Here is a 25,202-nt window from a genome sequence, read left to right as displayed (position 1 = left end):
GAAGGCTGAAATCCTGGAACAGCCGGCTTCCAAAGTTCAGCTCACAAAGTTTATTGTGGAGTAGGTTTGCTTTGGATTTCTGCATTGCAATTATTTTATTTTTGTTCGTGTTCGACGATTTTGGAGCTTTTGGTAAAGCTGTTCCAAGATTTCAGCCTGCCTGAAATCTCTCCAGTATGGCAACAATGCTTGTTTAAGATCAGAGTGCTGGAATTTGAAATATTCTTCAAGCTTAAAAGTTTTTTTTTTCTTTTCCACCCCCCCTCCCTCCTTTGATTCCTCTGCGAGTGAGATTCTCTCCCCTTCCCCTTTCTTGGTCCTCCTGTGTCACGCACCCTGGCTGAGATATGTGCAATGGGTTCCCAGCTGAAGTAGTTAATGCTCTGTTGATTAACGCCTTTTGACAAGAAGAGCTGGGTGAATATCTGGTTAGGAATGGGATTGAGGGTTATAAAGATAAATAGCAGATAGGGATAATTGAGTTGTGTGTGGAATACGATGGCTCCTAAGCTGTTGGAACTATGGGAAATGTCATGGCAAAGGGAGGCAAATGGTCAAGGATGAATAATGTACGTGTAAGGTTAGCGGGTTATGCTGGGGAGTTTCACTAGATTGACCTTTGGGAAGGGGGCAGGGAAATCTTTGCACAATCTTTCCTCAGGAGATTAAACAGGTTGCATTGATGACTGGCAAAAGTAAAACAAAAGCAACAAAAAAAAACTGCAAATGCTGGAAATCTGAAACAAGAACAGAAATGCACAGCTGGTCAGTCAGCATCTGGGGAGAGGGACAGAAAAGTTAACGTATCAGGCAGAACCCTTCTTCAAAACTGAAACGACAATACTTGATGGAGCAACTTGTACAGGGTCAGCAAAAGGGGGCCAGGGTGAGAAGGACTGAATGGCCTTTTCTTGCTCCGTGATTTCTTATGTTAGGAGAGGTCCTCTCGTTGTGTGGATGTACCTTGGCTTTGGCCTTAGTTTCACATAGTGACACAGTTGAGCTCACTGCGTGGAGGATTGGGTTGTGAACTTGTATCTTTGCATTCCGGAACATTTTACTTCATTTCATTCCAGCTTTATTTCCCTTGTGTCTATAACCTTTGTCTAACCTGGATATCGTGGGTGAAACATAGAAACATAGAAGATAGGAGCAGGAGTAGGCCATTCGGCCTCTCAAGCCTGCTCCGCCATTCAATGAGATCATGGCTGATCATCCAAATTCAGTACCCTATCCCTGCTTTCTCCCCATATCCCTTGATCCCTTTAGCCTTAAGAAATATATCCAACTCCTTCTTGAATATATTTAATGAATTGGCCTCTACTGCCTTCTGTGGTAGAGAATTCCACAGGTTCACCACTCTCTGGGTGAAGAAATTCATAAAATAACATCACTTCATTTATGCCAACCCGACTATACTGGGCACCTAAAACTTGGAGCACCATTGCACACAGGCACGCACTGAATCTGATTATCTTTGTCGGTTCAAGTGCGGTGAAAATATTGAAAACAAAACTTGGATATATTACAAAATGCTGAGCCTTTTCTCTTGGGATTAGTTTGGTTGTCTAGTGGTAAATTAATACTAAAGAATACATTGATGCAATTTTGCTGAGAATATTTGTGCATTTTCCTAAACTGCAAAATTTAAAAAGAAGTTTCGGTATTTTAGAGGAGATGGCGCTCACTAAAATTATGTAACTGGTTGCATGATGTTCGAAAACTGATCAACTCCACACATCCTAACTTAATGTAATCTAAAATTGTTCTGAACTCTCTCTGCCATCACCTCACTCCTCCAGATTCCAGTACTCAAAAATCTTTAAAGACAAATATAATTTCCTCCCTACTTGAGTGATCTGCGACAGCCATATGTCCCAGCACACGCCCTCTGCTCCTTCAATTCTTCTGTGTCCCTATTAACTGCGCTGCACCATTGGCAGCCGATTCCTCCGCCTCATTGCCAAATGGAACTCTCTCTAAACCACTTCGCCTTGCCAGTTTTCTCACTTCTTTCAAAACCTCTTAAAAATCCATCTGTGCAACATACTTTCAGTGCCCCCTTCAGAATCTTCCATCTCAGCTCAGTGTCCTCTTTCTCCACGTTAGCAAGTGGCGTGAGATGTCATGCTAAGTCTGGGGCGCTATACAAATGTAAGTTGTTGTTTCCTTGTCCTATATTCTCCATTTTTTTGGTTCCCTCTCCTGAAGGCACTGGCTCCAGCTGGAGGGTTGGCAGTGGGCATTCAGGCCTCAGCTGGGGGACTGGGCATCAGGGCTGCTCTTGAATTTTCTAAACCGTTGCTCATCACTCTGCCCTTGATGGCTTGGTTGGGTTTGGGGAAAATGCCACGTTGGGAATCTGCTGCCCAGTGTGCCATCCGTACCACTTTGTCCATGGCTTTTTACGTACAAGCCTTTTGGCAGTAACAATTCACCTTAGAGAGGCTGGCTCCTCAAAATTCAATATCTGCTTTTCAAACACAGGACCTACTTGGACACAAACGGCATATGGTAAAATAATTTGCACATTATGGTTCTGCTGCCAACGGTCTATCAAACATCACCTGAAACTAAAGGCAGAGTCGTGCTCTTGCTGTCCCACAATGTGAGGTGAGCTGAGGTGGCAACATGTGGCAAAGACACAATGATTTCACATAACTATCTTTTGCTGAACCTGACACCACAACAGGATGGAGCAAGGCAGCATCACCTGGGTTGAGCAGTGCTAATCAAATCTATTTTAAAAATCTCTTTCACTTAAAACGAATTCTCTTGACATCTCCCTGGTGGATAAAATTCTAACAGGACTAGACAGACTAGATGCAGGAAGGATGTTCTCGATGGCGGGGGAGTCCAGAACCAGGGGTCACAGTCTAAAGATAAGGGGTAAGCCACTTAGGACTGAGATGAGAAGGAATTTCTTCACCCAGAGAGTGGTGAACCTGTGGAATTCTCTACCACAGAAGGCAGTTGAGGCCAATTCATTAAATATATTCAAGAAGGCGTTAGATATATTTCTTAAGGCTAAGGGGATCAAGGGATATGGGGAGAAAGCAGGGACAGGGTACTGAATTTGGATGATCAGCCATGATCGCATTGAATGGTGGAGCAGGCTCAAGGGGCCGAATGGCCTAATCTTGCTCCTATCTTTTATGTTTCTATGTAAATACACTGCCTGCCGTGGTTCTGAGTCATACAGATCACGAAGGTCCCAGGTTTGATTCTTGGCCTGCGTTAAGTTCGTGTTAATCTCAGTGGTGGCCTGAGCATTCCTGCACTGGGGCTGGGGTTGGGGGGAGAATCAACTCGGGTTCCTTTTCCTAATTACTACACAGTGGCCTGCTACAACTACAGAACATTGACTGGTTGGTTAGGGATGCAGTTTGCCACAGTGCTTAACAATTGAGTTTCTTGGTTTGAATCCAACTAGCCTGAGCACTCTGCGTGTCCCCCAGCGTCCTCCAACTAGTGAGACTCAGTCCGTGCATGTACTGAACTTCCAACTGATGTTTATGTGTTGGAGTTTATTTTTAAAGGAATGCTCTTAGGAAACTCCTAGAAAATATGTTGCATAGAGTTCAGTGAATGATTGTAGCTTGGAATTCTTTTGGTTCTTCTGGTGAGACATATTGTGGGGTGTATTGATCAGAAATTTCTGACAGTTTTGATAATTGTTTTTAAAATGTATGGTGATACATTGCAATAGCATAGAATTTGTGTTCAAAATGATGAAGGGTTTGGATAGAGTAGATAGAGAGAAACTGTTTCCACTGGCAGCAGGGTCAATACCCAGAGGACACAGATTTAAGATAATTGGCAAAAGTACCAGAAGCAGCACGGTGGCATAGTGGTTAGCACTGTTGCCTCACAGCGCCAGGGACCCGGGTTCGAATCCGGCCTCGGGTGACTGTCTGTGTGGAGTTTGCACATTCTCCCCGTGTTTGCGTGGGTTTCCTCCGGGTGCTCCGGTTTCCTCCCACAGTCCAAAGATGTGTGGGTTAGGTTGATTGGCTATGATAAATTGACCCTTAGTGTTAGGGGGATTAAATGCGTGGGGTTACGGGGATAGGGTGGGATATGTGTTGGTGCAGAGGTTACGGGGATCGGGTGGGATATGTGTCGGTGCAGGCTCGATGGGCCGAAATGGCCTCTATCTGCACTGTGGGGTTTCTGTGATTCTGTGAAGGGAGATGAGAATTTTTTTACAGAATGAGTTATTATGATCTGGAATGCACTGCTTGAAAGGGTGGTGGGAGCAGATTCAGTAGTAACTTCCAAAAGGGAATTGGATATATACTTGAAAAGGAAAAACTTGCAGGACTATGGGGAAAAAGCCGGCACAGGCACAATGGGCCGAATGGCTGCCTTCTGCGCTGCATCATTCTATGAATTTTTGCTGTTTTTTTAAATATTGTAATTTTTTTCAAGTGTTTTCACTTTTCCAGTTTGCATTTTTGAGCTGATTGTGGTTTGTGATGGGGATGGAGGGAAGCATGTCCTGATTATTTTGTCTTTTTAAGTTGTGATAGGACATGAGATTTTAAAATTCTATGGGATAATTTTTTGTTTTCACCAGCTGCATGGTGATCTGGTGCAGCGGATTGTCTGCCCTTTACTGAACCCACCGGAGTTTCATTCCACTGAAATCCACTCTACCAGATTATTACCCAGGTGGTGAAGATAATGTTGTTTCCTAACGATGCTGGTTGCCCCGTATTACCGGTAGTGTTATTTTCTTCCTCCCTCCCTTCCTCCTGGAAGGATTGACTCCTTGCTGGGATATGGATCGCAAGCATAATATTCACGTGTGAGCTTCTGAGGGTTATGCTGTTAGGCTATTCAGCTGCAGAGGGCATCACAGCCATGCTGTATCCTGTCTTTTACACACGTGCACACATGTACACATACAACCACACGTGTGCGAATCTTGGCTTTTTTTTTGCACTCATCAATCTAGGTGAAAGCTACCACAGCCTAGACAAGGGATCAAAACCGGCACTCCCTGGTCAGCTACTCACTGCATAACTTTAGTGGATGTGTGAGGATCCAGTTTCTGTATATCACTAAATACAACCTATCCTGGTCTCAGTGGTTGTCTTGTAATGGGTGCCGGGTGGAATGGGTGCTGCAATTCTTTAACGCAACATTGCAACAAGAGGGTTTGAGTACAGGAACAAGGATGTCTTGCTGCAGTTGTACAGGGCCTTGGTGAGACAACATCTTGAGTATTGTATGCAGTTTTGGTCGCCTTATCTGAGGAAGGATGTTCTTGCCATGGAAGGAGTTCAGCGAAGATTCACCAGGCTGATACCTGGGATGGCAGGAATGACGTATGAGGAGAGATTGGGTCGATTGGGCTTATACTCGCTGGAGTTTAGAAGAATGAGAGGGGATCTCATTGAAACTTATAAAATTCTGGCAGGACTGGACAGACTAGATGCAGGAAGGATGTTCCCGATGGGGAGTCCAGAACCAGGGGTCACAGTCTAAGGATAAGGGGTAAGCCATTTAGGACAGAAATGAGGAGGAATTTCTTCACCCAGAGAGTGGTGAACCTGTGCAATTCTCTACCACAGAAGGCAGTAGAGGCCAATTCATTAAATATATTCAAGAAGGAGTTGGATATATTTCTTAAGGCTAAAGAGATCAAGGGGTATGGGGAGAAAGCAGGGACAGGGTACTGAATTTAGATGATCAGCCATGATCGCATTGAATGGCGGAGCAGGCTCGAGGGGCCGAATGGCCTACTCCTGCTCCTATCTTCTATGTTTCTATGTTTCTATGCATCAATTACTGCAGAAATATGACTAGACATATGACTGTATTATGTACTCTATGTTACATTTCCCAGTGCCTATGTTGAAAGAACACTGGTTTTACTGTATTACCGACTACACCATAACTTTTGAGACTATGTCCTAGGACTCGAGGGGATCCATAAGGGAAACTCAAAAAGTCCATGAACTCATCACATTTCTGCATTGGTTGATTTACTAACAGATTATTTCTGTTACTGTATACAGTTAAGACATTTTCTCCAATCAAACCATTGTTTCCCTTTCGATGACTGACACTAAAATTAGCAGTGGGGTTTCCTGGGAGTGCATCAGTGTTTGCAGGGGAACCTCCGCACACGTTCAAGTTTGAAAGCCACTGCCTTGCACGTTTGGGCTGTCCCGCAGTATTTCATTGCCCTTTTACCCATGTCAGGCCAACTTTCCCATTTGCAGCCTTCTGTTACATAACGGTAAGAAAACGAAGAAAAAATGGCGAAACACTCAGCAAAGTAAGGAATCTCTTGCCGCGAGAGTTAGGTAGTAATTTAGTGTCGAGGTTTTGCTGACATTCATGAACAACGCAAGCGGTTTGTGCTGCCATCAGAATTGTTCAGTTAAATGACTCCCTTGCAGCTCCCTGCCAACCATCTATTATCCTGCACTGATGATACTGGTGCAGAGAGTCCCTGTGTTGTACTCCTCCACTGTGGTTCCAGTAATGGTAACGGAGGGCTCAATTCTAGGGTTTTTCATGCACTTTCTGGTAAATGATCTATAATTTTAGCTGAGAAAATAGTTGCGTCAGTGTCGTAATTGTGGCAAAAGAACTTTAAGTTTTGCTGTCTGAGATATAACCACTGGTAACTCTGCAATAACTGTAATCTATCAGTGGAAGGTAGAGTCTAACTCCTTTCAGAAGTGAACGTCTGCAGTTCTGATTACACATTTCATCCTGTATTTTCACTGATGATTTCCCTGTATATTTTACTCTGTTTCTGTAGATGCATAAATAAGCATGAGTGTGCATATTGCAGGAAATTAGTGTAGGATGTTTACAGCGTATTACCTGGAAATTGTATAGGAGGCCTTTAGTACTGGGTATACATTACAGGAAAATAGCGGTTTAAAAAAAATATATTTGTAGGTTCTCTGTTTGCTCGTGTGGATAAATGCACTATATGATGTGGTACTGAGTCCTGGAGGCCCCAGATTCAGTCCCTGGTCTGTGCTGAGTCTGTGCCAGGGAGGCAGGGGGTGAGGGGAGTATAATTGGCTTCAGTGTCTTTGAGCTAAGGTGTGGGAGGGAGTCGGTGAGGTTTATTACTCCTGAACACTATCCAGTAACCTCTTCTGGAAAGTGTACTCGTGTATTTTGGGGGTTGGCTATGATGCTCCCCCACTGTTAAATAGTGTACCACACCCGTGAAGAATGGGTGAGGTACCAGAGAGATGCTAGTGTTTGTCGAAATGGACCTCAGCATGAATCACCACCTTCAAGACAGAAGTGGAGGAAATCCTACACTGTTACCTATTTTGTTCTCTATTATACACTCATAAGAACATAAGAAATAGGAGCAGGAGTAGGCCATACGGCCCCTCGAGCCTGCTCCGCCATACGGCCCCTCGAACCTGCTCCGCCATACGGCCCCTCGAGCCTGCTCCGCCATACGGCCCATCGAACCTGCTCCGCCATACGGCCCCTCGAGCCTGCTCCGCCATACAGCCCCTCGAGCCTGCTCCGCCATACAGCCCCTCGAGCTTGCTCCGCCATTCAGTAAGATCATGGCTGATCATCAACCTCAACTCTATTTTCCCACCCGATTCCCCATATCCCTTGATTCCCCTAGAGTCCAAAAATGTATCTATTTCAGCCTTGAATATACTCAACGACTCAGAATACACAGCCCTTTGTGGTAGAGAATTCCAAAGATTCACAACCCTCTGAAAGAAGAAATTCCTCCTCATCCCAGTCTTAAATGGCCGACCCCTTATCCTGAGGCGATGCCCCCTAGTTCTAGACTCTCCAGCCAGGGGAAACAACCACTCAGGATCTACCCTGTCAATCCCCCTCAGAATCTTGTATGTTCCAATGAGATCACCTCTCATTCTTCTATCGGCTCTCCCTATGTCATCTACCTTTCCTGGGTGTGAGAATGGGACAGAGATCTGTTCCCTGGCCTCTAATGATTCAGTACAGTATCAGGCTAGCGGTAGTGTATAAGAACAGCTCGGGGTGACTGGCACTCAGTTTCCTCTCCTCCATACTGGCAGGCTACGGGGAGAGATTGGGCAGTGGGATTAGTTTGGATTGCTCTCGCAAAAAGCCAGCACAGCCACGATAGACCAAATGCCCTCCTACTGTGTTGTAACCTTCCGTGCCACGACTGAGGTCAGAAACTGACTGTGTGACAATTGCCAGAGTGCCTGTTAATCCTACGGGTCCATGCCACTGCACGTTGACATTTCACTGTGCTGTATCACTGTGTTTCTATCCTTACCCTGCAACTACCATACTATCGTAAGGAAGACGTGAACTTTGAATGGGCAGGCAGTACATTGTAATTCTTAGACCAACAATGAATTTTAATGCAAAGTAGATCTCCTGCTAGGGTATCATCTTCGATGGGGATAGGATCACAAAAGATAATCCCACATGAAGAAGACCATTTGACCCATCGAGCTCATTCTTTCATAGGAACCGTTCGTAACCTTGGCTCTTTCACCCTGAGCTGAGCTTCCGACCCCACGCCCTCTCCATCATGAAGACCACCTACTTCTGCCTCTGTAATATCACCCGTCTCTGCTCCTGATTCAGCTTATCTGCTGCTGAATCCCTCATCCCTGCTTTTGCTACCTTCAGACTTGATTCTTCGAACGCTGTTCTAGCTGGCCACCCATGTTCCACCCTTCATAAACAAGCTCATCCAAAACTCTGCTGCCTTGGAACGTTTTACTGCATTAAAGGTGCCACATAAATGCAAGTTACCCTGCACTGGCTGACCTACATTGGTTCCCAGCCCACCAAGGGCTCAATTTTAAAATTGTCATCCTCTTGTTCAAATCCCTCCATGGCCTCGCCTATCCCTGTAACCTCCTCCAGTCCTACAACTCTCCAAGAACTCTGCGTTCCCCTAACTCTGACCTCGTGCAGCCCCCACTCCCTTCGCCTCATCATTGGTGGGCGTGCCTGCAGCTGTCTAGGCCCTAAGCTCTGGAATTCCCTCCCTAAACCTCTTCACCTCTCTCTCTCCTTTAAGTCCCCCCCTTAAAACCTACCTCTTTGACCAAGCTTTTAGTCACCTGTCCTAATAGCGCCTTTGGCTCAGTGTCAGTTTTGTTCTGTTTACACTGCTGTGCAACGCCTTGGGACACTTTCCCACATTAAAGGCGCTATATAAATGCAAGTTGTTGTTGAACCTATGGTACGCAGCCCCTCCCCCCATTACAGCATCCAACTCCCTCTTCGATGATTCCACAGTTTTTGCCATCACTGCCCTATCTGGAAGTCCATTCTAGATATTAATCACTCGCTTTCTTCCCACCTCCCTGCATACTGACCCTGTTACATAGGCAGCCCATAGGCAGCGTGGAGATAGGTCACTATTAGCCTGGCACTCCAGCTGATCTGGAGGAGTTTGGTGCCAATTGGGCTACAGGTGCGCAAAGTGAATTTTTTTTGTTTAAATAACGAATAAGTTCCAAGAGATACAGTGGTGTGATTTAGCCTTATTTTAAAATAAAAGATACTGCTCCTTTTAAGAGCAGCAATTCTTTTATTAAATTTGCAACGAACTTGCTGAAACTTTCTTTCTCTCCTCAGCTCTTGATTCTTTTCATATCTGGTGCCCATAAACGCTGTCCTGCGATCTCAGTAAATGAGGAAATTCATTAGGTTTCAACCCAATTTAAAACTGACTTCTGGCCAGAGGCAGCAATTTGTTGACAAAAATAACACGGCGGAATGATCTACTTATGAATGTGTGATTAGTAATCCAACCCCTAACATTGCACCAAATTCAGTCAAATGTTTAACATTAGTGTTAAATTTAAAGTTAAAAACGGTTTTGTTGCATTAAAGTAGGGGAAACTGATATTGCAACAAGATCTGTAAGTATTAATAAAAGTTTTTCATGTGGTGTGCAATTCTGGTCCACAGATCTTGCTTCCTTCCTATTGTCATGAATTTTGAGTAATCCTTTAACGTTGGCATTTACTATGCAAAGTTGCTATGTAAACATTTATAATGTGAATTCCTATGTAAGCAGTTTGTGGTCAAGGTGCAGTTGCAGGCCTCTTCCCCCCCACCCCTCCCACTAGGTGGTGCTAGTGTCCTGTCCTGTCACCCAGCTATTAAGCCACTATTGGCCACAAATTAAACATTTGGTGAGTTGCAGCATCTCTGCTTTCCAAAGCAAATAAGTTTAAAGTTTCTTTCTCTTAGACTTCCTGCCTCTTTCTGACCCTAATTTCTCTCTCTGGCAAGGAGTCCTTCTTCCTCTGGCCCCACTGAAATTTCCTTTCCAGCCCCAGCCCCAGCCCCAGCCCTACTCCCATCCATCCTATAAGCTAATTAATTATTTTGGCTATTCTGATTCCTGGGGCATTGAAGAGATTGGGCAGGGAGGGAGTGCGTCTGGCTAGCTGGTTCCAGAACAATGCCGAGATTTGGGAGGGGGGTGAGGTGAGCTGCGGGGGGCGGAGGGGGGGGGGCTGCGGGGTGAGGGGGTGTTGCTATAAGATCAGGCGGGGGAGGTGAGGCATCAGGGCAACAGATATAGGAAGATGGGACATGGGAAGGGAAGAGAGATAGGTGTAAAATATCAGGAGAAAAACATAGGCTTGTTCATGCAGATATAAGAGATTGAGGAGTGACAGATGTGACGGAGATTGGCATTAAGATAGATGGTGGCGCCTGAAGCGGCAGAAAGTACAATATTTTAAGATATGGGTGAGATTGAGACAGGTGGAGAGATGGGACTACCGCATCAGGAAAAAGGCTGGTAGGAACAAGGGATCGTAGAGAGATGGTGGGAGAGAGAGAGTGATGAGGGAGAGAGATTGGGGCAGAGAGAACACGAAATTGGATAGGGGAAAATTGTGTGGACAGTTCAAGGGACAGAGAGAGAGAGAAAGAGATGGCTATACAGGATACGTAGATACGTAGAAGATAGGAGCAGGAGTAGGCCATTCGGCCCCTCAAGCCTGTTCCGCCATTTAATAAGATCATGGCTGATCATCCAAACTCAGTACCCTGCCCCTGCCTTCTCCCCATATCCCTTGATCCCTTTAGCCTTAAGAAATATATCTAACTCCTTCTTGAAGAGAGAGATATGGAGGACAGAATGCGAGAGAGTCACGGATCAAGGGAGCAGAAGGCTCCCAGTGAGCAATGTCGTGGAGATCTACAAGTGCTTTAAAATCATTTCTCTTGACGTTTTGTGTTTATTGTGCTCTTTCTCCAATGTCTTCTGGATGATTTCCACAACCTTGCATCAGTGGCAAGTGACGGACATTTAGGTAGCCTGATTCACAGTTTTTCCTTTAAAAGAAAACGCTACAGTATGCAAAAAGAGCCCGACACTTTTACAGTCTTTCAGGAATGCTCAAAGAAGGCAAACCTGATGTTGCTTGTGTGTTAAAAGGAAAATAATAGTTGAAAGTATAATGTTAAGCAGAGGGATATCTGAGTCACTCTTGAAAGCTACAGTGTGTTGATGTCTTTGATTAGTGCAGAATTGGTGAAAAGAATCACATAATGTGATCAGTGCTGTTGTTCTTCACGTTTCAGTGGCGGGTTTGTTAATGCAGGTTTTCTATACTTATGGTGCTGACCTTCACTCTTTGCTCCCGATTTCCTATGAATCACAGTTAGGAATTTGCGCTGAGGAGCTGAGGTCAGTCGCTTTGAAAGTATTGAAAGCAAATGCTCGAGATTTTCAGACTCTGAATCCCTGCTATTACAGAGTAAATATCTAACAAAGTAATCATGTTCAGAACAATTTTAATGCCATGAAGGGGAAGAACAAAGAGAAAGAACATGACTGAAGTTTTTAATCTGTTTGCTGCTGGCAGGTTCAGAGAAACACTTATCTCCCAGGCTGACTGGCTTTGCTTGTTTAAAACGGGTTCACTGTGACACTGAAATAAGCATTAATATTGCAATAATAAAGCTACTCAAACAGGGATCGCTCCATCCATAATATCAGCACAAATCTACCAAATGAGATTCAGTACCTAAAAGACAATTTTATATAAAAATCAAACAATTTGTCCTCGCTGTCACCCTTTGATCTCCCTCCTTTTAACTTTTTAAAAAATGTGTTCCTTCCTACCTATTCAAACTCTATTCCAAATCTAACACCTTGTCTAGCTTTAAGTTTAAAACATTTTACTCACCTTGCTTCTCTTCTCCTCTGGTCCCACTGCTTAATTACTACAGGTCACTAAAATGATTTTGAATGGTTGAAGGATAGTGTTCCAGTCAACAAAAAGCCTAGGTTTGGGAAGACTGATTGATCATAGATGTAACCTGGTCAAACATTGTTCTGTAAAATATGTCCAAATCAGGATGAGCTGCGGCTGACTCTGCAAGCCTTCAGCCCAATAATGGACCCATGGAGCGTAGAGCAGCATATTGCGCAGACGCAGCAGGGAGGGAATTTGAGGCCAGATTATAAACAAAGGAAACAACAACATAAATATGAATTAAAGAGTAGCTTCTTCACACTTAAGGAGTCAATCTGTCTCCTAGTTTCCATATTCAAAGGAACAGTAAACATAGGGCTCGAGCTTGGCACTAGGAAGGGCGAAAGATGAAATGGTCTGACAAGCTCCTGAAGTCAGGCAACTTTGATGGGCAAAATGGTGTTTTTGTTTTCTTCCTGCTTGAAGAATCCGTGTTCCCTTTGCTCTGCTCACTGAAAAGTCTTGGGCCATAATTTGCGACCCCCACGGGTGCGTACGAGGTGTGTACACGCTCATAGGGGCCGCGCAAGTTCTGGGTTTAGGCATGGGAAGCGCAGGCGTGAAAACCCGGAACTTGCGATCTTTCAAGAGTCTTCTTGACAGATCCTCCGCATCCCCGGGAAAAGGGCCTCTGCGGGTGGAGAGTTGCGCTATTTGCCCGCTGAATGCCCGTGAAATTCTTACGCCTGGTAAAAGCAGGTTTGCTTTTACCAGCATAAGAGTTTTAAAAAAATAGAAAAATTAAATTTTGTCCCTTATTTATACTTTAAAAACCCTGTCCAATAAGGTAAATTTATTGTTAGCCCTGTTAAAACGCATAAAAAAAATACAAAAAATTACATTTTTGTTTAAAATATTTAATTAAATGGCATTTTAATTAATTTTAAATATGTAATGTTTTTTGTTAATTTATTTCATGTATTCGTGCATTTTGTAAGTGATCCCCATTCATACTTATGAGGATTCCGTTTGTATGGAACTCCCATAAGTTGGAATGGGGATCCCCTTCTTTTATCGGTTGGTCCGCCCCACGTGATCCCAGGGGCGTTTGCAAACCGCCTGCACCCCTGGGATACGTGGGCCTCTGCCCGTGCGTACCCGGAGAGGCCCAGGATCCCAAGCCTCCATATCTCCCGGGCCACCAGGTAAATTCGTAGATTTTTTACAGATCGGAGGCATCCGCCCGCGGGAAGCCTCCGATCGCAAATGTTGGGCCAATGTATCTTTAGCCATTTAAAATGTAATAGCTCTTTTGTTAATTATATCAAGGAAGAACAGGAGTAAATATACTGGGCACGAGTGGGTTAGTTTCCTGCCCATTCACAACAGAATGGAGCCTCGGCGATTTTAACTGCTAGGCCTCATTAACATGCCGCCGGCTAACTTCCTGCCCAACACAGTAATGTTTTTTGTTAGGTTTTGGAGGCAGTGTTGGCCTGCTGAAAATCCTGCTCCTCCTGGCCCCATAAAGGACAGTAAAATAACTTGGCTTGAATGGGCTCTTCTGACAGGCCTTCACCTGGCAGGAAAGCCACAGCGGCTGCCCTGCTCAGGCCACAGTTAAAATGGCAGCCGGGGCCCAATGATGTCTTCGGATATTTAAAGGACCCTGCCGGCTTTGGGTGAGCGGCTCAACTGCCTGTCCAGCAATGCTGGTAAAAGTCAGGAACAGCAGGATCTGGGCGGGATATCAGCAGGTAAGCCACCTGGTGGATTTTAACTGCTAATGGTTTCTGCTGGTTTCTGCTGGGTGGGTAGGGTTAAAATCCACCCCATGTTCTTGCTCCCTGAAGGCTTACTTGAGATTGAAAGGAAAGAGATCCAAAATCAACCTTACACAATATACCTCTCAATCCAACGTAAGACCCCCAACTAGAGTTTTTTTTGACCACTACTGTTATCACTGTTAATGTATGCATGAAGTTACACCGTAGGATGGATCTGAAGTAGACAGCGGCGATGAGGGCTTTTTATGTTTTGCACCATAATCTAGGATGTACTGAAACTGATCCAGAGTGGCTCTGACATACCAGGATGTGGACAGTGATTTAGAAATAAGTGCTTTCTACTGAATGAGTGACATAATAATGCTTTGCAGACAGAAACAAATCTCTCATTGTTCGATACTGCGGGAGACACTTAATAGTATAGATCACATATAATATTGCAGAATTGAAACGGGCTGGGTAGCACAGTGGTTAGAACACTGTACTTCCTGAAGGCCCTAGGTCTGATCCCAGTATGTGCTGAATTCGATGAGTTTAGTCAAAACAGAAGTTGTGATGCTACATTTAGCCTGAGGGCTCCTGGGCTCATGAGAGAGAAAAAAAATCAACTAGGATTCCTACCTTAGCTTGCTATCCAGTGACCCTTGCTGGCAAGTGTGTGTGTGGACATCGGGTGAAAGCTATAGTAATCTGGGATGTTATGATTAAGGTTATCCACCAGGCGGTGCTGTAGCCAATGCTGCTACTAAGGTCAGAGGTTTGCTTCCTGTTAAGGTCAGAGGTTTGCTTCCTGTATAGGTCAGCACAAGGTGGAATACCAGGATGCTGATGCAGGCTGTCTGTAAACGTGTTTCCCAGTTGTTAATAAAGTACTCGTGTTAATTCTACGATATCGCCTCTTTGAGTCCTTGTTCCACTTAATGGATTTATCACAAAAGTAGAATTGGGCTTGGCTGTAATTCGAATAACCATCACACACGAATAATTGTCACAGCACAAAACTGTCTGAACCGCGACATCAATTGGCAGTTATTAGCAGTCTCTGTCAGGGAGGCCATGAAGGGTAGGCGGTATGGGAAATGGGAACTTCACAGCTCAAACAGTTTTTAAAAAAGCACAATATAATTGACAGTCCAGGTTTTGAACGTTATTTAGTTACAGGTGGGTACAAGATGACTTGGCACTAGTCAGCTCTTGTTTTATCAGCTGGAGGTTCTGTAAGAACAATGAATGAGACTATAATGGTACAAAATAAGGATCACTAGGGTAAAAACAGAACATGCTGGAAATACTCAGCAGGTCAGGCAGCATCAGTAGAGAGAGAAACAGAGTTAACGTTTCAGGTCGATGCCCCTTCGTCAGAGTATTTCCAGCATTTTCTGTTTTTATTTCAGATTTCCAGCATCCGCAGTATTTTGCTTCTGGATCACTAGGTGTTGGCCGTAGCCTTTAGATGAAAAGCTGTGTAACAGCTGGTTCAGCATAAGAGCGCTTCAACAATAAAAGCTAATATAACCACAAATATTTCAATAATCATCACTTGCCCTGCCTATCTTAATTGCTACCAATTACAAGGTTGCTGTGAAGAGCCTCTGACATCTGTATGAAAAGTACAACATTTTATTTAACGTAGTGCACTCATAAATGGCATGTTCTGTTCAGCTTGCTTTTCCAGGATCAAGTTCAGAGACAGACATGGTAGTGAACCTGCTGCATTTATCTCTGTAATGCATCATGAAGGAAAGGGAGGGGAAAGAGGAGGAGGATCAAAGTGGGTGGGAGGAGCTTGCAGCATTCTTTGTTGATTCAGTTGGAAGAGAGTAAGCCTGACGGAGGGACAAGCAGCATCCCATTGTTGATTTGAGATTATAGACTTGTTAATAGTTCATTCTTACCAGTAAGGAGTGGCAGTATCTCTGTAAATTAATAATTCTCTTGCTAACGATTCTAACTTTGCAGGAGAGTGTCTTTAAGGTCTTTTTACAAACCATTTCCAAAGTAAATCTCATTGAAACTTATAAAATTCTAACAGGACTAGACAGACTGGATGCAGGAAGGATGTTCCTGCTGGCCGGGGAGTCCAGAACCAGGGGTCACAGTCTAAGGATAAGGGGTAAGCCATTTAGGACAGAGATGAGGAGGAATTTCTTCACCCAGAGAGTGGTGAACCTGTGCAATTCTCTACCACAGAAGGCAGTAGAGGCCAATTCATTAAATATATTCAAGAAGGAGTTAGATATATTTCTTAAGGCTAAAGGGATCAAGGGATATGGAGAGAAGGCAGGGACAGGGTACTGAATTTGGATGATCAGCCATGATCTCATTGAATGGCGGAGCAGGCTCGAGGGGCCGAATGGCCTACTCCTGCTCCTATCTTCTATGTTTCTATGTAACTGGTTGCAACAGTGTGGATCACCACAGGTGTGAGTGGCTTCAAGAAACACTTCAGTTTTCCACCATCTTTATAAAATCACCCGAAGGCCTCCAGATTTTCTTTTTATTTAAGAAACCTAAGGGCTAAGGCTCATAATGGAGTACACCGCCAAAGTTTAAGAGCAGATGATCTAACTCCAAAAGTAATAGTTGGGTGATGCCGAGCTTGAAGTTTATATTGTGGGAGGAAGGGAAGACTGACAGAGGTGAGGGGTTCAATGGTTTTAAGGTTCTGGGAAAGATTGAGTTAGGAGTCAGTGTGATGAACCTTGTTTGGACCCTCCCTGTACTCAAAGTCCCATGCAGCAGTCAAAATCTTCCTATCATAAGAGGATATCCCATGGCTATTGTTGTAATACCATATTTGTACAACAAACTGATCTAACTGCATGACAGAAAAGTAACAATGTCAGCAGTATGTTGCATCTTGTTAGGTCAATGAGTTGTAATAATATTATATTCTACCAGGAGCAATGGATGTACTATTTATACAAAACCTCAGTACTTTTGTATGTGCATGTGTATATGATTTTCCTTGTATATAGTGTTCAACATATGGTACTGCTACAGCATGTTGCTAACATTCTTTATGATTTAGCCAGAGCTATGTTGCCTCTTTTGTTTATACAATTTTCATTCTGCTTCTAATAAAGTTCACACTATTTGAGTGGAAATAAGTGAAAATTATGTTTCCCTCTGACTGCTATATTGTAGCTATATGGCATTCAATTATCTGTGTAAATTTTTGCAGATGTCCCTGTGGCATATCGAACCCAGTGACCTCTGGGTCTTTCCATTTGAAACAGTATGCCTCTTAAATCCTCTTTGTCTGAGTGCTTATTACCTATCATTAATGCTAGAATTGGGCAGAGATGTGAACTCAGTCGTATCTGTTGCCCCATGACTTCTCTATTACATGGGCTGAACCCAGGATACAAGACAAAAATGTGGCTATTTTAAAAATGGCAAAGGGCGTAGATGCTCAGAGGGTTTAATCTGGGCTGACACTAAAGTGAAATAGAGTTAAACACGACTTTCATGTCAATTCAATTCTGAGCCCGACTCTCCCTCCATTGTAGGCAGTGGTCAAAAGGGGGACTGTTGCTTCTCTGCTGAGCATTCAAAACATTTACATTTTGAGAAGTTTCACCAAGATCCTAGTGGCCCTTTTTCAACTTGCCATTGCACTGGAGCGAAGCCCAAACAATGGGAGAGTCCTTCCTGGAGATGGTCCCCTGCCTTTTGGCTTCAGGAGTTTGAGCTGATTGTCACTGTGACTCTTGAGTTGCACTACTGCTTCTGCGTCAATGCAAAGCTGCTTCATTGCACGACGTTCTAGCTTGAATCAACTAAAGGAGAGCGTGACAGAAGCTGGCCCTGTCATGTTTTAAGATATTTCTATATTATGTTGTTTCATATTTTTGCAAAAATGGCAAATTTAAACTAGTTTATGTTAACTGCTTTCTTTTATTTCTGTGTGTGTTTGTTTGGGGAGCAAACGCACTATCCTTACTGAAGTCACGACATGTTCAATTGCAACAGAAATTTTCTCTTGGTTGTTAATCTTTGGATGGCCCAGTCGCTTTCGAACTATAGCTAACCAAATTATGGATCATTGGAAGGACACTGGTGACCTTATTTGTTGGGCAGGCATTGTAAAATACAAACTTAAAGATGTTGTCAAGCTGGCTGGGTGTACGTGGTGACAGCATTAACAATTTTTAGCGAATGCAGACATTGGATGGCACTGTGTATTAACGTAGAATGTGAGTACCTCTCACCATTGTCAGTGATCTAGATTGATTGACTGATCCAGAGACTCCTTAGACTAGGATAAAAACAGCAGGGTTTTGGAATATCTTTCCTTGTTTCAATGGTTTAACTTCATATCACAATGTTGCGACGGATCTCTGTGGAGCTAAGCGCCCATATTACAGTCATCTTAAGTCCGAGTAAAAGAACTCCTAAGAATTTTGAATCGCTTTGCCATTTTGGTCTCAGTAAACTGTTTCAGGTACCAGTGAAATATAAGTATTGTATTGCTCATTATCTGATGATTTATTTTGTTTCTGTATAAATATACATTTTGCAATAAATACGATTTGTAATTTAGCTTGAAACATATAAGGCTGGATTTTCCCGCTTCCGACCTGCACGGTGCGGGGGGACCCGGGAGGCGGCGGGAAATCCAGAAGTTCGGGTTTCCCGGTACACTGTGGAGTTTGAACTGATTAACTGATTGACAGCAGAAAATGCTGGAAAAACTCAGCAGGCCAGGCAACATCCGTGGAGAGAAAATAGAGTCAACGTTTCGGGTCAAACCCTTTGTCAAGACTGGAAAAGCACAGGAAATGAAATAGATTGAAAGGCCAGGCTGGGAGAGAACAAAAGAGAAGTGAAGAGACATTAAGAGGTATTCAGAATGAGACGAGATGGTGGTAGGACTAGTGGAGACAAAAGACGGCTCTAGATTAGGTGTGAAATGTGCTGGCAGAATGATTTCATTTCCTGTGCTTTTCCAGTCTTGACAAAGGGTTTAACCCGAAACGTTGACTCTATTTTCTCTCCACGGATGTTGCCTGGCCTGCTGAGTTTTTCCAGCATTTTCTGTTGTTATTTCGGATTTCCAGCATCTGCAGTATTTTGCTATCGTAACTGATTGACAGGCTGGCTTCCAGTAGGGCGGGGTTTGCGTACCAGGAGGCCGCAGGATCGGGTAGGTGCTGGGGGTGGGGGTCCATCCCGGGGGGCGGGGATTCCAATCCATGACTCGCGGGCTGAGTCGCAATCCCCGGGGGGGCTGTTCCAAGCCTTGGAGGGGTCCACTCCCGGGGGGGTGGGCGGGGGTGTCCGAACCCCAACCCCGAGGGTGAGCTTGGGGGGTTGGGAGGAAGCACTCCTGCTCCTCCAGGCATACAAGGATTGCTCCCCGAGGCTGTGGCCACCCCATTGCAGCTATCAGGAACCGCGAGCCCCGGGATCCCCAGCGCCTGCAGTAAAACCTGCAAAGCAGGTTAAAGTAGAGGCTTCAGGCCTCATTATCATATTTAATTTGCCAACCCGCCTCCAGCCCACTCCCCGTCCCACCAGAGTAAAAGGTGAAAGAAGGCGGGTTGGGGGGTCGGGCTTTAGATTTACCAACTTTCAATTTCCCCCTGCCTCCAACCCACCCGTTTTTTTCCTGTGAAAATTCCGGCCATGATCTGTCAGTGTGTTGGTTTGTACCTACCAGCCAGGTCAGAAGTACAGATGAGACCCTTTACTATTGGTGGTGTATACTCCAGCAGCACAAGTATAGTTTGTTAACCCTGACACGTGCGATCCAGGTCACGTCACACTTACGGTTATGTTTCACTTCACAGAAGGAACCTGTGGAAGCTGCATTTTACGGGAGTGTGAATAGAGTGTGTTGGGAAGGACAAAACCGAGTGACTATGAACTCATTTTTATGCTGTAATTAAACATTGTAATGTAATTTATTGTTTTCCAATTATTGAGGTACAATGAAGCATGTAGTTAGTATTATTGGTATATATACCCAGGGGGAAGAGTTGTGTAAACAGTCGCCTCCGGTTGCTGTTGTGTCTCCATCCCTGCCTCAGCCCATCTGCTGCTGAAACTTTCATCCGTGCTTTTGTTACCACCAGGCTCGACTATTCCAATGCTCTCTTGGCCAGCCTCCCATCTTTCACCTTCCATAAACTTCAGCTCATCTAACGCTGTTCACCCTTCACTCCCGTGTTTGCTGGCTCCTGGTCCAGCAACGCCTCAAAGTTAAAATTCTTTGGGGGGAAAATTTGGTTGATTTGTGCCTCCCGTTAGCGCCCTAAGAGGGCAAAGCAACTAGCGCCTGGGTGCAGCGCCACCAATGCCTCCCGCGAAATTCAGCGGGAGGTTAGTGGTGGCGGTAACCGTTTGCGCCCTGCGGCGATAACGTGATCGCAGTGCGCAGCGCCCCGCTCGCGTCCCGGCCGCGATCTTCGGTAGCGCCCCCTGACTTACCAGCAGACGCTATGTCTGACAGGGTCAGGGGGGGCCTACCTGTGGCCGGGCGGTGCAAATTAAAGGGGAGGTGCTGGGTGGCCATTTTTGTTGCTGGCCGCCTGCCAGCACCTGTCCCTGTTGCCATCCCCAGCCTCCTGTGTAGCCGTCCTGCGGGGTGCTGGCTGCGCTCCGTGAAGTGCCGGGCTCTTTTACCAGCACTCCGATCCCTGGTGGCCCAGCTGGGCCGCGGGTTGCGCTGCGCTAGCCCCCTCCCCTTTAATAAGGGGAGGAAGGCCTGCAGTACCGTGGCGCTGCGGCACGTAAGGCCGTGATATTCACTCGCAGCATCCCAAGGGGCGCTACCAGTGAATTTCAGGCGCGGGGGGCGCCAAATTTTTTAGGGTAGCGCCCCGGCGAAGTTAGTGCCCCAAAGGGGGTGTGACCCAATTTTTTCCCCTTATCTTTGTGTTAAAGTCCCTCCATGGCCTTGTCTCTCCCCATCTCTGTGACCTCCAGCCCTCCAAGAACTCTGCATTCCTCCAATTCTGGCCTCTTGTGCATCTCCGATTTCCTTTGCCCCACCATTGGTGGCCGTGCCTTCAGCTGTCTAGGACCTAAGCTCTGGAATTCCCTCCCTAAACCTCTCCACCTTTCTAGCTCTCTCACTTCCTTTAAGACGCTCCTTAAAACCTACCTCTTTGACCAAATGTTAGGTCACCTGTCCTTCTGTGGCTCCATGTCAACCTTTGCCTGATAATCGCTCCTGTGAAGCGCCTTGGGATGTTTTACTACGTTAAAGGCGCTATATAAATGCAAGTTGTTGTATCACGGGGATACTATTCACATATTTCTGAGATACATAAGGCATATGTATATAAATATAAATGCAAGCCTTTAATAATTTTTATTTTCTTCTCTTTTTTCTTTTGCTCTCTTTCTCTCACACTCTCTCCTGAAAATGTAATAAAAAAAATGAGTTTAGCAGGAAGCATTCTTCAGATCTCATGGCTGTAGTTTGTCATTATATTCAAATAAAACAGAAGAGACTTGCTTAATAAAGCTACAAGTTGTAATAATTGCTAAGGAAAAGATATAATTTTGGAAGACCTTTTGAAGAAACGCTGTGCTTACAAGACCATGCATGACTGGCATTCATGATGAAGCATATCCAAAGTTTCAATCCACGTATTTGAAATGTATAACCTTTAGGGCCTTGCAGTCTGAGTCCCAGGTGATGGCATGAGAAAGTTGATCTGACATAGAGAAAAGTCGAGAGTGAATCAGCTTCAGAAAGACTGTGGGGGATAATCATTGGGAATTAGAACAGTGTACATCTACTTCAATCAACACAGCAGGAAGATGAGAACTTCTGTTGCGATGACAGAGATAGCAGCTAATCAGCAGCAGGTGCGGGTGTCAGAGGAAATTGAACAAATGGTTTGTGTTGGATCGTTTCCCGTTAGAATGGAAACACCTGAGAACACTTAAAGATTATGTTGTGGGTAAGAGGAACATAATACCATGAGATATATGCTTAGGTCAGCAAGAATGTGCAGGGGATGGGGGAATTCTCGGCTGGAATTTTCTTTACCTGGGCGGGTTGAGTGCAGGCAGTCGGCGTAGTGGGTCTCGACCCCGTTGCTGCTTCCATCCCGCTCCTGAAATGGACTTTGCGCTAATGGGGCCTATTAAGCCCGCCCAGTGTGTTACCCGGCCCAATTAAATGGTGCGGGTCTGATGACGTCATCCATGACGCGTTTTCAACCGGGATATTTAAAGGAGCCGTGGCCACATTGCATTTGAAGGTTCATCTAGCAGTGTGCAGGCAGCACACTGGGGCTTTTGATTGTTCCAAACACTTGGAAACCTGACTGCACAGAGGCAGAGGGCTGCACCCAGGCTCTCCGGTGACTCCATATGCTTGTGGAGGGAGTCAGAGCACGCAGGGAGGTCCTCTTCCCTTCTGATGGATGGAAGAAACCTTCTCAGGAGACAAAAAGAGCCTGGCTCCAAATTGCAGAGGAGGTCAACAGCAGGGATGTGGTCAGGAGGACCTGGATGCAATCCCGCAAACGTTTCAATTATCTCATTAGATCAGGAAAAGTGAGTACAAAGCCACAATCAACTTCATCCCGCTGTGTCTGTCATCACATCCCCATCACTCTGCCTTCCCAACCCTACTCCTGCACATCATTACTCACACCAACATACCTTGCATGTCCACCCATCCCCCTCTCTCTATCTACATTATCACATCCCCATCTTACTAGCCACCCCTCACACTCACCTTCATCCTAATGCAATCATACCAACGAACAACACACAAGGAGGCCACTTGGCATTGCCACCCCACTCCATCATAGTCTCCCTCTAAAGATCTAACCCATCCTTACACCATTCCATCACTCTCACTCAACCTTCTCTTCTTTCCCTCTTTGCAGGAAAAGAGAGCCCACAATAAGAGGGAAAGGGAGGGAACCGGAAGTGGAACGTCATCATTTGCCACCCTCACAACAGCAGAGGAGGCTGTATTAGAAGTATCGGGATTCGCCAAGCACCTCGAGGTAGGAGACGGAGAGAGGGGGTCATCTCAGCAACCTGGTGACAAAATTACATATCAACAGCTACATGGCGGAAATCAGTCACTCATATGGGGACTGATGTCATCAGCCACTGAATGGTCATCGTGTGCATAATGGTATCTGTACCCATTCTTCATATGACATATCTAACATCTCTTTACTCTCCCACAGGTCCATCAAGAGTGCCCCTCCCCTCCACTGTACAGGAGCCTCCAGCCTCTGAGGGCGCACCGTCACCAGTCACAAACACACCCAGCACTAGCGCAGAGACGCACACCTCGGTGGGTGTCACACGAGATAGAGTAGTGTTGTCACCTGGTGTCTCAGAACTCACAAGTGAGCAAGAGCAGATGGTGGAGACAGGGACAGTAGTAGAGACTCCTCGCCGGAGGGCGCAGGATGCTCCCAGCTCTGCTCAGCTGCACGCAGATGCGGAGCCTCGGGGGGCCATCCAGAAAGAGGGCGATCCTGGAGGTGCAGGAAGAAATGCAGGAGGCTGTGACAGATTTTGCGACCGTGATGTTTGCAAATGTTCAGAGAATGGAGGCGTTCATCTCCAACATGAGCACCACCATGTCGATGGCGACTGTAGGCTCTTCCATGGAAAGGATGGCCACCTGCATGGAGCAACTGATGTGCCACTCACATGAGTACATGCTAGCTATGGAGAAAAGATGGCAGAGGCTCATAGACTTCCTCTCTAGGAGGGATGTCAGCATAGACTTGGGTCCTCATGGCCCCACTACTGTGCAGTAAGGTGCTCTCTAGCTCCTTGCTAGCTGGGAAGTGCGGGTGGCCCATGAGAGGGATGACGGTGAGAGGGATGACGGTGAGAGGGATGACGGTGAGAGGGATGATGGTGAGAGGGGATGTGGAAGTGTGGGCTCCTCTCAAAGTGCTTACACTTCTCCCCCATTGCCACCCCCTCAGTCAGGACCCCAGATGCCTCCTCGGATAGCGATGGCCGAGTCTGTCCCTGCACAGTCGCAGGAGGAGCGGACTTTGGCGGGGCCATCAGAGGCTCCAAAACCCAGAGGACATCTGCCAAGAGTATCTAAGCAGTTGCAGCAGGGAAGTGAGCAGGCTGCCTCTACCTCTGCTGAAGCCACAGGGGTAGCACCTCATGGTAGCACCTCATAGAAGCACGCTGAAGAGTAAGATGACACACAAGTAGTTTCACAAGGGTAACCACTTGGGTGTTTTATCCAATGTTTATGTAAAGTTTCTTTTAATGTGGTGTGAAACATAAAAATCTTTATTTTCAACACTTTCCGGTCTTGGACAGATTTGTGTGCACCTTTGGAAGTGGCTTAGTGAGTTGCAGTGAATGGTGAGACATAACGTTACCCCCCGCAATGGTGATGAGTGTGAAAGGAATGGCTTGGTCATTGTAGGAATGCTTTATGGTGTTGGTGTGGGGTGGTGCCAACTTGGCGCATCATGTGGCAGCCATATAGGTGTACTGCGTCAAGTGAAGTAAATTTGGCCATGGTGAAGCCATCCCTGGCCTCCTGGGCAGCAATGTGCTCGGGTGTTGATGCCCTCTGTCTTGTGCAGAATCAGGTGATTGCGGAGAAGGTTGGTGGTATGCCTGGTGCTGCTGGTGTTAGGGCTGAATGTGGTCAGATTCTGAGGACCAAGGTGAGACAGTATAAATGGCACTCATGCTGATGGAATAGATGGCAGGTCAAGTAGAGTTGACAGAAGGAATCTGTCAATGGTGAGAGACGTTCTTCCAATGAGGTGACACTGGATGGAGACTTTGCTGGAAACACTTGCAGCCTGCAGAAAGCTAAATCTATGCTGGCAATGCAGTCAGCAACAGCTTCTGCCTGAGGAAAGTGATCAGCTGTGAGGTGGGAGCTTTTATAGTACATTTGATGCTGTCAAGTAATCAGCTGGATCAATGGCCACTGAGCTCCCACCTCAGGTTGACAGACGTGGCTCCCGAGCTGCATGAATCCCCTGGGCATGCAGGGAAATTTGGATGGTAGAAGGAGAAAGGCGCTTAAATGTCAGACAACAAGCTGATAATGATTTAAATTAGGTCGTCCGCCTCTACCGGTCAGGTCGCTGCTGCACTGGCAAACGCGCCCGAGGGAAAGGCGCGTGGTGGTGGGATGACAGCAGGTTCCCGACCCGCTCCAACTTTTTTCAAATTTCCCACCTGACCCACCTCCAATCGCGGTCGCACAGACCCCAGAAAATTCAGGCCCTCATCTCCTGAAGAT

The 25,202-nt window shown here is 45.6% G+C and overlaps 1 protein-coding gene across 1 annotated transcript in view; it reads left to right on the top strand.

The window, feature by feature from the left end:
* Nucleotides 1-25,202, top strand: part of LOC147105286 (signal peptide, CUB and EGF-like domain-containing protein 3) — a 430,332-nt gene that overhangs the window by 6,245 nt on the left and 398,885 nt on the right. The gene's annotated exons all lie outside the window — the stretch shown is intronic.

The sequence above is a fragment of the Somniosus microcephalus genome, chromosome 18, assembly GCF_052327205.1.
Source record: "Somniosus microcephalus isolate GS21.2 chromosome 18, FLI_Smic_1.0, whole genome shotgun sequence".
Classification (NCBI taxonomy): Eukaryota; Metazoa; Chordata; class Chondrichthyes; order Squaliformes; family Somniosidae; genus Somniosus; species Somniosus microcephalus.
This window is presented reverse-complemented; position numbering and strand designations above follow the sequence as displayed.